At 50.6% G+C, this 12487-nt stretch overlaps 1 protein-coding gene across 3 annotated transcripts in view; it reads right to left on the bottom strand.

Annotated features, from left to right (window-relative positions):
- ADAMTS2 (ADAM metallopeptidase with thrombospondin type 1 motif 2) overlaps positions 1–12487 on the bottom strand; it is a 226253-nt gene that overhangs the window by 107125 nt on the left and 106641 nt on the right. The window lies entirely within an intron of this gene.

Consider the following 12487-nt stretch of genomic DNA (forward strand, 5'->3'; position numbering starts at 1 on the left):
TAATGTTTTTAATGATTTCAGAGAGAGGAAGATGAGAACAAGAGAGCTAGGAACATCAATGATGAGAGATTCATTGATGAGCTGCCTCCTGTGTATGGTCTTAGTGTGTAAACAACTTTGCCAATCCCTACTAGGGATTGAGCCCACAACCCGGGCATGTGCCCAATGGAGAATTGAACTAGTGACCACCTGGTTCCTGGGCTAAACCTCAACCACTGAGCCACACTGGCTGGGCAAGGCCACTCCTGGAGAAAATGAGGTCCAGCCCAGGTGGTGTATGTCCCATAGTGTCTTCTCAGGCCTCCCTTTCAGAACTGCCTGCTCAGTCCTCACGGAAGCAAGGCCCCTCACTCTGGGCCAGGTCCACCCATCCCACTCCATGGTCACCACTTCCCATAAGCACCCTTCCCCAGGCGGACAGTGTTATGGCTGGTCCCAAGCCAAAAAGATGGGTGGTTGTGCAGGAACCAGGACAAGACTTTTTCATGACAGCTCCATCACAGTCTTCTGGGCCAGGGTCTTGCCTCCAGCCCCCACAGGTGTGACACCTGGCCCTGGGCTGGGGGAGTAGGGCCTATTTCAGCATCTGAATAGCAATAGCTGCCAGCTCAGTTCTCTTCGCCTTTCCCACTGGGCTCAGGTCTGCCCTGGACTGTTCCCTGACCCCAGGTCCTGCTTCTCCTTGGCATTCCCTGAGTGTGAGGGAAGGGTTTTCAGAGACTCCTGCCTTTGGAGGGACCTTGGACCTCAGGTCATCGTGACAGCACAAACCAAGGGGGTGGTGTCCAGGTCCTGTAGCCCCTGAAGTGAAGGTGGTGCTGAGAGCCCAGCTCAGCTTTCAGTACCCCTGAATAGCACCCCCCTTAAGAGTCTTCCAGAAAAGTCTTCTCACTTGGCCCCAAAGCCTTTTGTCTGCTGTCTCCTCCATGCGGGGCAGGACTCCTCGCACGTCAGAGTGGTGCGTGACAGGCCTTCTGAGAGCAGTATGGCCGCTGGGTGGGTCCTGCTCCAGCACTCAGCCCTGCACAGACATCACTCACGCAGTACAGGCAACAGGCATTTTTTGGGTGCATAACTGTCCCCATTTTATAGACAGGAGGGCTGATGGAACCCTCTGCATGGCTGACACTTAGCCAGAAGCTTTCTCCTTTATACCTGCTGTCTGTTAGTTTTGAGGCACAAACCTGCAACTAGGTCACAGCACAGAGACCAAGCAGAGAGAGTGGACTCCATGGTGCTCTGAGAAAAAGTGGGATGCAGGACAGGAGGTACAGGAGGAGCAGCGTGTGGAGCAACAGAGAAGAGGAGTCAGTCGGGTCAGGACTGAGTAGCATCTTGCATTCCTGTTTGTCCTGGGGTTCTTGTGTCCCCGCCCCGCTCTGCAGTCCCCTGCACACTGGTCCATGCACACACACATGCATGTGGCCAGGGCAGCACTGGGGAGGCAGGCGTGCAGCATCCCTTGCAGAGCCAGTGCCTCGCTGGGCTTCTTGGAGACGATTCAGGAACATCCTTGCTGCTCCCAGAGGACAGATCGGTGACTTAAATCTGATGGGGCTTTGAGGAATTGCTATTCTATTTTTACACATTTATTTCTTTGCATTTCTAACAAGCAGGGACAGCTCACCTTCAGAACCACCTTGGGAAGCACAGAAATAGTAATAATCCATGCGCTGCTCCCTTGAGGAAGAGGCTGGATGTTGTCTGCCCCTGTGGAGCCAGGGGTCACTGACGGGTGGTCCCTGGGCAGAACCAGCCCGGGAAGGCACTCGTTAGGGCCTCGCGGTATTTTAAAAATACCTTACTTGGTTGACAGTATTTGAAAATTGGGAAATTTATTGTTAAACAAAATCTAGAATAACCAGTTTCTCTGGGGAATTACAAAATGGGATCATGAGACAGGTGGGTGGTTATCATGGCAACACTAGGCTGTGGGCAATGATCACACCTGGAGACAGGACACACAGGACCATGTCTCCAGGGCACCTGGCCTGCTGCCCTCCTGGCCCCCCAACCCAAGGAGTCACATACAGGTCAGTGACTGCTGGGGTGGGAGCAGGGGATGGGGTGCAATGGGGCTGCCATTGGGGCAGAGCTCTCTGGGCCAGACCTTATAGCTGCTTTTGCCAAACAAGCACAGTTTTTAATTATGTTACAGGTCCATCAAAAAACAATGCTTTCTAAATATTCATTAGATGTTATAATTATTATTTTAGTCATGATTATTTTGGGGGTAAAATTGAACCGAATGTTCTAGAACACCCCAATCCCCAAAGGCCCAGCCCCTGTAGAGATGCCCCAAAGTGGAGGCCAAGGCACAGACCAGGAGAGAAAGACTGGGCCCCTCAGGCCTCCTGGCAAGTGACAACTCTCCCCACGTACCCCCTACCCCTGCCGCTGCCACCCAGCCCTGTGGTGTGCAAGCCTGGAAGGGTATAGGGAGCAGCCCCAAGGTGATTAGTGTCTGCCAAGCGTCCGGCCATGTGAGCACTGATGGAACCCATCAGCTGTCAATCTTGGATGCCTCTTCAGTTTCCCTATAGTGGGATTGATCCTGAAGCCTAAGCCATGCAGAGACCCAACCACAGCCCAATCCGAGGAGGCCTGTCCCTCAAGCTGAGTTCCTGCCCTGGGTGGAAGACCACGGGATTCCCTGACACCAGCTCCGTCCTTCGAAGCTGCCTTCCTATACTGATAGCCTACCTGCTCCTCCTGGTCCCTGGAGGCCCGGGGAGGGCCCTCATCCACTCTCCCCTCCTCCCCGGAGCTCCTGCAGCTCACAGGCAGCCTGCTAAACAGGTAGCATGCGCTCACCCAGCCTTTTGGCTCCAGCCCTCATTACTGGCCCAGGCCCAGGCCCAGGCCCAGACAACAAGCTGACCTATCTCCTGCTGTCCCTGTGCATAGCCCCCAGCCACGGGGAGAAGTCACCAGTCCTCCTTCCAGCCGTTCGTGGCAGATGGAGAAGACTTGCCCTGAGCAGAGGCTCCCCTATCTTGCCAGTGGGTATCCGTAGGGATTTAATTTCCTGGCATTCCCTGTTTTGAGAGACCTTCCTGGAAGGCAGCTGGGACTACTTTCCTCATGTCTCAGGAGACAGTCCCTGTTTCTTTTTAAAAACTATATTTTAAAATTGATTTCAGAGAGGAAGGGAGAGGGAGAGAGGGATAGAAACATCAGTGATGAGAGAGAATCATTGATCAGCTGCCTCCTGCACATACCCCACTAGGGATTGAGCCTGCAACCCGGACATGTGCCATGACCAGGAATTGAACTATGACTTCCTGGTTCATAGGTTGATGCTTAACCACTGAGCAACACTCCCCAGGCTGTCTTTCCCCCTTTGGATGGGGTCTTATGTGCTTCAATTTCCCCAGTGACCCACAGGTTATTAACTGTAGGGCTGTGAGGAGCCAGGCAAAGAAGCAATAGGAGGAAACACAGGACCCAGCAGGGAGAGTCAGGTTGTCTCCTTGGGAGCTGAGAGCTGGGTTGGAAGGAGAGGTAGGTGAGCAGGGCCACTGGGTAGGGGAGCAGAAGCTAACCTGAGGTGACTGGCAGAGGAGCAGAAGCTGGCACAAAAGCCAGCTGTAAGTCTCTCACAGACATAACTAAAGCCCTGGCTGGCTTGGCTCAGTGGATAGAGTGAGGCCTATGAACTGAAGAGTCCTGGGTTTGATTCCAGTCAGGGGCACATGACCCATTGTGGGCTTGATCCCCATTGGGGGGTATGCAGGAGACAGCCTATCCACATGCTCTCTCATCATTAGTGTTTCTATCTCTCTCTCCCTCTCCTTTCCTCTCTGAAATCAATAAATATAGATTTTTAAAAAATCACTCACAGACATAACTAAAAGAAAATGAAGGAGGAGTTAACACAAATGGTGTAATGAGAGGTAATATGTAACTGCCAATAAAAAGAAACCAGATGTAACAACATTTATGAGATAAAATATAATCCAAGGTATTAAAGAGACCAGCTGATAAATAATTCATTGAGAAGATGTAAACGGTACCAAACAATGCACCTGGTAAAGCGTCAATCTGATACAAGGAGAAATAGACATGCCAGAGTTTTATGTGCATTTTAATGCATCTATTCCAGTAAACAACGGATCAATTAGATGAAAGGCGAGGTGGGGCTGGAGAGGATTTGAATTACTAAAACGAATTAATGTCTAAACCCAACAACCAGAAAGTGTGCCCTTTTCAAGTACACATGGAAAAAAGCCCCAAGTTCTTTTGCACTTTAGGACAAAAAGAAAATGTAAGAATTGTGACTTCAGTCACCACCAGGACAAAATCAGAGAAAAAGAGGAAGGCCCTCAAACCCTAAACAACAAAAATTAAAAACAGACTTCTAACAAGCCTAGACTAAATAAATAGAAAATACAAATTCTAATCATTGGCTCAAGTACAAAACCTGAATAAATCTCAGAAGAAATTGCAAAAGTGGTAAAAGAAAAAAAAAAAAAAAACCCAACAAAAACCAAACCCAGGTTTTATGAGAGAGTTTTATTAAAGCCACAAGGAATCGACATTTCTCATCGTACACCCAATGTTTCCTGGTACAATACCTTCCACATATATAGCAATAACCATCTAGGAAACAGAATGGAAAACAGGGCTTATCAATTATAGCAACAAAGCCCACAAAATATCTAGAAAGAAACAAAAAAGAATGAAAGTACAAAGACCACACAAAGCATAACATAGCACAGGCTAAAACTCCAAAACACACACATGGAGACACACACACACTCTGCTGGATCACAAGTGGATTCTCCTCCAAATTAATCTATACATTTAACATAATCTTCATCAAAGACTTGCTGAAATCTAACAAAATCATTCCAAAATTCAACAGGAGGGCGACATTTAATACAATAGCCAGAGATTTATTGAAAAAAAAGGACAGTGATGAAGAGGTACTTACCTTGCAAACAGAACATATTACAAAATAACATTAATTAGAAACTAGTGGCACCATGCCATGGAAGACAGGGCAATGGAACTGAACGCAAAGTCCAAAAACAACGTGTAAGCATAAGAGACGCTTCTGAGTACAAATGGCAGATTGAACACAGACATCCAATTCAGCTCTCTCTTGGTACCCCAGGACACCTTTAGTATGATAAAGAGATTAAAAAAAAAAGCCTATAGGGACACAGAAAGCAAGAGAAGAAAATGACAGAACTGTTAGAGGTTGGGAAGCACATGACCGTGTGGTCATAGACTTCATATATCTGAGAGAGTTGGACCCCAACCTGGCCATGAAGAGAGCCAGGACTCTACACAGTAGAATCCTCAAAAAAGCACAAAGTTCTGCAAGGAGTGAAGGGCAGATTGGCATAAGTAGGAGTAATTGATAGCTATCTCTCCACAACTCTCCCCCCCACTGCCCTGCCCCCCTCCCCCCCGCCCGTTCTCTCCCCCGCCTCCCCTGTCAACCCCCTAGCCTCCCCTGTCAACCCCCTATGACAGCCACAATAATAACACTGCATTGTTCTGGAAGCTCATTTTTCTCTTGAAAAGGTGGGAGGGGGAGTCTCTGGGCTGCAGGCACCAGGTATAGTTGAGAGCATAGGTACAATGCTACAAACAGGAGGACTGAAAGAAGGCTGAGTCACCAGCCTGCTTCCACCATTTGAACCCTGCAATGCTGGTCCTCAGGCCTTTCCCCCTCAGACAGGACAGTGGGAAGGGTCTTGTCTAGTGAATCTGACTAAGCAAAGACCGAAAGGCAGTATCAGTGTCCACTGTTCCCCCAACCTACAAGCGGCACCTCTTCTGCTGCCCAACATTACGCATGAGCAGCCCATCAAGCATTAGCCACTTTCAGGGGGGAGCCCCCAGGCTTGGCAGATGAAGAGCAAGTTAAAGCAAAATAGACAAAAGAGGAAAACGGAAGAAATAGAGTGCACAGGAAGGTGGGGAAACCTGTCATTAGTAAGCTCTGAAAGTATTACATCCATTAAGCAGGAATAGGATGAGGACAATTAAAAGGCTTCTTGGAAACTAAAAGGGCTTCAGCAAAAATGGTAAACTCAGTGGAAGGACTGGAATGATAAAACTGAAAAAACAAACAAACAAATAAACAAACAAACAAAAAACACCAGAAAGTAAAAAGTAAGACAAAGACCTGAACAATCAGGAAAGAAGGTAAGAAAATTAGAAGATCAGATCCAAGGTGTATCATCCATTTAATAGAAGCTCCATAAAGACAGGAAGAAAAAAATAGAAAGGAGTTAATAAAATAATTCAGAAAAGTTTCACCCAATTGGAAAGTGTTCCCAGACTGAAAGAGCCCAGCTAGTACCTTACACTGTCAATAAAAACAGACCCACACCTGGCACATCGTCTTGAAATTGCAAAACACAGAGACGATTCTATACTTTCACAGAGAATAAGATGGGGCGGAGGGAGGCAGTTACTGACCAGGTAACAAAGGATTAGAGTCAGCATGCTTCAGACTCCCCAAAGCAGCAAAACAACAGAGCCAAGACCTCAACATTCTCAAGGAAAACTTCTCAACTGGAATGCTATATCCAAACAAAGTCTCAGTCAAGTATGAAAGTGGCATAAAGACATTGCCAGACATGTAAGTTCTCAAAAGTTTTACCTGTCTAGCACTGCTTCTGAAGAAGCTACTAAAGGATGTGCTCCTTCAAAACAAAAGAGGCAACCAAGAAAGTAGAAGAGCAGAGAGGCAGAAAGCAAGAGACCAACAGGAGTGGAGGAGGATCCCTTGGCGGAGGGTGAAAGGTGAATCCAGGATTTCAGCCCTGCACCAGATTGGAGGGCAACTGACCGCACTGCAGCAGTGTCACCCCACAGACAGACTATCACCGCCACCCCCCCCACGTCCATCGGGTCAGCTTCTGGGTCTGAGGACAGATGCCCAGGAGAACCTGGCCCAGATTCTCAGCAGTACTTGGCTTGTGACCACGTACTGATGAGAGTCTCTCTCCTTGTGCTGTGCTGAGGACACACATGTCACTCACAAAAGCTCTCATTTCTCCCTGGGAGCTGGAGATGGGCCAGGGTAGGTGCAGGAGCAGGGAGTACAGAACAGCCCACTCCCTCTGACCACCCTCCTGCTGCATGTCAAGTGCCTGGTCCATGAGGTTACATGCCCGATGGTAGAGAAATGTGTTCCCCAAAACTCACTCATGACCTTGTTCATGACTTCCCTAGAAGTAGCTTGTCTCCTCCCAGAAAAGTGGAAGCACACCACAGCTCCGCTCACCTCCTCCTGTAGCCTCTGTCCAGTGGGGACAGCGCTGCCCTCTCCTTGCACTGCTGGTGTATGCTTGCCCTCTGTTTTAATATGAACATCCTCTGATATTAATTTATATGTAAATTTTAAAGAGCTGATCAAATAACAAAATAGGAAATAAAGTTGGTAAATGATAAGGTAGCAATTCAAAGCCGGGTGATTTGGCAAGTAGTAGAAGTGGAGTGGGAATGGACAGTGGGGTGAGCTGACAGCATTTAATTATGTGCAAGAGCACGTGATAGACCCGCATTTCCACTTTTGGATCGAGGTCCTAGAGACACAGGGTGTCTATACGCTCTCCTAGTCCCCTCCTCAAACCGACTTTGCTTTGTGAGCCATTTCCTCTCCTCCTGATGGGGTGTGCAGACAGGCATGCTCGCACAGGCCCCTAAGCAGTGGCTGCTGGTGCAGCATGGCTTGGATAGGTTGAAGGAGCTGGAGGTAACCTGGGTGTCATCAGTAGGGGAGCAGAGAGGCTAAATTCGGTGGGTGCATGCCACCCAGTGCGAGGAAGAGGTTAGAAGGGTGACCCACACATAGATGAATGGATCTTTAAAAGCAAAATGTGGAGTGCAAAAAGTAAGAAACATAATGAGATATAAAATGGGGGACAGGTTATGTCAATTAAAAACGTACACACTCAAGAAGCAACACTGGTTTTGCAAAAATACACACTGACAAAAGGATACACTTGGACCTCAAAATGGTTATTCACTGCAGGAGAAAGGGGAGGAGAGAAAGTGGGTGGTAGAGATTAAGTGGCTTTTTCTTATTATTTGTAATATTCACCCAAGGTTATGTTTTTATTGATTTTAGAGGAAGGGAGGGAGGGAAGGAGGGAGAGAGAGAGAGAGAGAGAGAGAGAGAGAGAGAGAGAGAGAGAGAGAGAGAGGGAGAGAGAAACATCCATGTAAGAGAGAAACATCAATCAGTTTCCTTTCATACATGCCCCAATTAGGGATCTACTGGGGATGGAACCCCCAACCTGGGTATGTGCCCTGACTGGGAATCGAACTCATGACTCTTTGATGCACAGGGTGATTATCCAACCAACTGAGCCACCCTGGCCATGGCAAGTGATTTCTTCTTTTAATAGTGTTGGTCAACTGCTTAGATGGAGAAGGGAATGATCAAATCCTGTCTCACATCTTAAGCAAAAACAAATTCTAGGTACACTGGAGGCCTGGGATGATGAAAATGAAATCACATAAGTGCTTTTTTAGGATCTTTGTATTGGTTACGCTTTGGACTCCAAGGCCAGTGCACCTTCTGCCCTTACAAGCCCCGGTAACTACTCACTGCCAGTGTGTCATTCTGCAAGACCTGTGATCTGCTGTGGCCCTGCCATCAATCATGTGGATGACCACACATAGCTCTCCCCTCCCCCCTGCTCAGACCCAACAGTTTAAATCCCTACAACCTCCCTGTGCAGAAGGGAGTGTGAGGCTTAGGGAACTAGGCTGAGGCCATGAGGACAGAGCACCAGCCAAGCTCTCCCACAACCTCTGCAGGTCCCTGCAAAGCAGCAGGCCAAGCCCGAGGGGTATCATCCGTTTAACAGACGCTCCAGGGAGACTTAAGTCGTGGGCACCAGAGCCTAGCAGAGCATGCTGAACCCCAGCCTGGGGAGGTGATCTGGAGGAACGCCATCCCTCCATTTGTTAATGACCAGGAGACAATCCCTCTGTGACTGCAAATTCCCCTAAAGATGATCATTAAGATAAAATATGTTTATGTAAAAGCATAATCAGGACGCGGCAGACACCCTTTTTGGAGGCAGGCAGGCTCTTAGGCTCTGGGAAACAGAAAGCAGACTCGGCCTCCCGGGGGCCATCACCACAGGCCCCTTTGGTGAGCTTTATTAAAAGAAGCTCATTAGGTTTATTTCATTTAGCCCTTAATAACTTTATTATAGAATTGGAATTACTTTTTTTTCAGCGCAGGCAGACATAGCTCATCCAGTGAGGGGGTGGAGTGGGGGCGGGGGGAGAGAGGGCTCCAGTGTGTAAGGATTGTACTGAACCTCAGACAAGAGCTGGAAGGCCATTATTACCTTGATTCCCAAGCCGGCTTATCTTGCCAGCACTTCAGGCTCTGATGTCCTCCCCACCCCAGACACATCCCTGGGAAGTACTGGGAACTATGTGGTGCCGCTGTGGCCCAGCAGGTGTTGAGGCCACTGACATTGGGCCCAATGCACTAGAGGTCTCATGGCCCCTCCTGGGCTCCATGCAACAGGGCTTGGAGTCCGTAGTCTGCAGCCCTTACACAGCATCCCAACACCGTCCCCTGCTGCTCTGCCCTCCGACAGTAGCCACATGACCTAGTCTCCTCTTCACCTGTCCACTCTCCTCGACCCTCTATACCCTCCTCCGCTGGCTTCTGAAGACCACCTTTCCCCAGGAAGAGCGCCTTCAGCAACCAGGCCCCTTGGGGTTGGGGAGGGCAGAGCAGAGTGCACAGGTGAGTCTGGCCCAGTCAAACTCCTAGCCAATGCAGGGCAGGTCACCGAGGCCAGACAGCCTCCAAGGCACCTCTGTGGCCATCGGCAGGGAAGGAGTGCTGGTCCCCAGTTACCTCCTCACTGCTGCTCCCCAGCACGCAGCAGCCAGATGGCTGGATACAATGTGAGACTGGCAGATTGTTTGATGCAAATATTTACTGTGAACTTCAGAACAAAACACAGACACCTAACGGTCCCAACAGAAGGCAGGACTCCCTAGGATTTCATTTTGGAGGTGGGAGACGTGGGAAGCTGCCGCTGGGTGATGACAGCCAATGTCCATGCACAGCGGGTACCTGCATGCTAGGCCGGGATCCCCATCACCAACCCTGAACACACACAGGAGCCCTAGATCTGGGCACCCAGCAGCCGCCTGGGCATTCATCCCCACTGAGTTGATGTGGAAGGCCCTCAGGCAGAACTAAGGACTGAATGTCTCCTCTGCTCAAGCCTAAACCTACAGCGGTACCGTCCATCTTGGGGCCCGGCATCTGTCCATGCAGGCCCACCCCAGGAGCAGTGCCTGCTTCTCCCCCAGCCACAAAGTCAGAAGGGCAGAGGCGTGACCCTGGGGCACTGGAGTCTTTTGACTGACAGCTGGGGACACCCATGGGACTCTCCTATGCCCCACTGCCTCTGGGGAGGCATCTGGAGGGACAGGCACCTTAGATGAGCCCAGAGAACAGCTCCACATGCTTATCCCTTCCCAGGGCCTCTTACCCGAGCCCTGCCGGCCCAGGAACCTGGCAAGTGTCAGAAACACGCTGACCCTCCCGCGTCCTTCCTGTCGGGCACAGGAGTGTGTGCTGAGCCTCTCCTCTCAGACCCACCTCTCCCAGGGGTAAAGCCACGGTGCAGATGGGGGGCAGTGCTGGGAGGCCATGGCTATAGGCTCCAGTCCTGAAGGCATGGCTTATCTTCTGGTGTGAGCTCAGAGGCTTCAGAAGCTGGGGGGAGAGGGAGGAGGGAGGCCGAGGAGCACTGATTAGCCTCACAATCCCTCCCCATGATGTTTCCTGCCTTAGGAAGACCACGCCTGCAGTCACTGAGGAGGAAGTGAGGGAACCCCCTGCTCCCGAGAGACTGCCTCCTGTCAGACCATGGTGCTGCTGGGGTTTAATTGGATCAGCTCCATTTTGAGAAGGGAGGAAATGAAAAATCAGAGCAAATGTTGAATTCTTATAAATTTAATCCATGAGGCCACATCACACTGGGCTTTTCCTATCAGGATGGAGTGGTTGGGGTGAGAAATGCACCCCACACCTGGATCCCTTGGCCACCAAGGGCAGCCCTTGCAGAAAGGATGGTGCAGGGCCAGGTCCCCAGATCCCTGGCTGCCCTGGACATTGCGAGGGCTCCAGGGGACAGGATGGATAGCTCAGTGGGCAGAGACTAGAAGCTTCACATCATACTCTCCCGGCAAAGGCCTGGGTTTCATTCCTGGTTAGAAGCAGATACACCCTGGGCAGGTCTCTGCTCATCAGCTCTTGGACTTCAGTGCTCCTGCCTGGCCCTGCAAGGCGCCGGGCCCGCAGCGCGATGAGCATTGTGGATCAGACAGTAGGACTCACTCAGAGGCACCTTGAGGACTGTGGGGACTGCTGCTCCAGCTCCTGCAGCGCCAAGCGGGGCGGGAAGGCCTGCACGCCCCAACCTTGCTCACTGCCCACCTTGTCCGCTGACGCGTCCCACCCCTGATGCTCACACAGGCAGCTCCCCGAGGCAGGAACACCCTACTCGGGGTGCCCGGCCTGGCCACTGCTGTCTGCCTGGCAAACTCTGCTCCTCCTTTAAGGTTTAGTCCAACCTTCCTCCTGACCACCTGCCTCCCCCAGACCTTCACCAGGCCAGGGTTTGACTCCTTCCTGGGCTCCCAAAGCCATCACTTCTTTTGTTCTTCCCTTAGTCAAATTGTCCAGCACCTACTCTCTGCCACAGCCCATACAGCACAATCTCCAGTATAGCACCGTCACATTTGCTGATTTGCTCTCATTTGTTACCCCCCTACACACACTCCGACGTGCATGCACAAACATACATGTACAAGTACACACGTGCTTACACTCACACACACACGTTCCCCCACTCAAACACATGCTCATATACACACATGCATGCTTATTCACACACACACTCTGCAGTGAATTCATGAAAGACAGAGCCCCCTTTTAAGCCTCTTCAGGTGCCTGAGACACCTGTGTGGGCCTGGGCGAAATAAATCAGTAAACTGGGGCCTACACCGCCCCCGGGATGTATGGACACCGCTGTTACCCATACAGTGCTTATGAGCAAACCGAGGCTGGGCGGGAGCGGCTGCAGGTGTGGAAGCAGCCACAGTGAACACTTGCTGGGCACAAAGTCCTGGGCAGCATGTGAAGGTGCATGTGCTTCCTTCCAGACCGTTGTCTCAAGGGTGGAGAAGGGGGCAGCCAAGCCCAGGTGGCTGTGAGGTGGGTATTGCACATTTGTGCCAGCCTGGCATGCGGTAGGTGCTTCTTTCTGCTACTGACCTTCTCCCTCCTCCTGGGAGAGCCGTTGCCATGGCTCCCAGCACATCCTGGCAATCTGCAGATACTGCCTGACAACATGCTGCTGCTGGCCCAAGCCACAGGCTATGCATTATGCTAAAGTGACCCGCATGGGGGTATCCCTGATCCTTGGGTTCCCTGCATTGCCAAGCACCGGATTCAGTGCCTGCAGGGATG

Source organism: Pipistrellus kuhlii, unplaced genomic scaffold, assembly GCF_014108245.1.
Source record: "Pipistrellus kuhlii isolate mPipKuh1 unplaced genomic scaffold, mPipKuh1.p scaffold_m20_p_21, whole genome shotgun sequence".
In the NCBI taxonomy this organism is placed as follows: Eukaryota; Metazoa; Chordata; class Mammalia; order Chiroptera; family Vespertilionidae; genus Pipistrellus; species Pipistrellus kuhlii.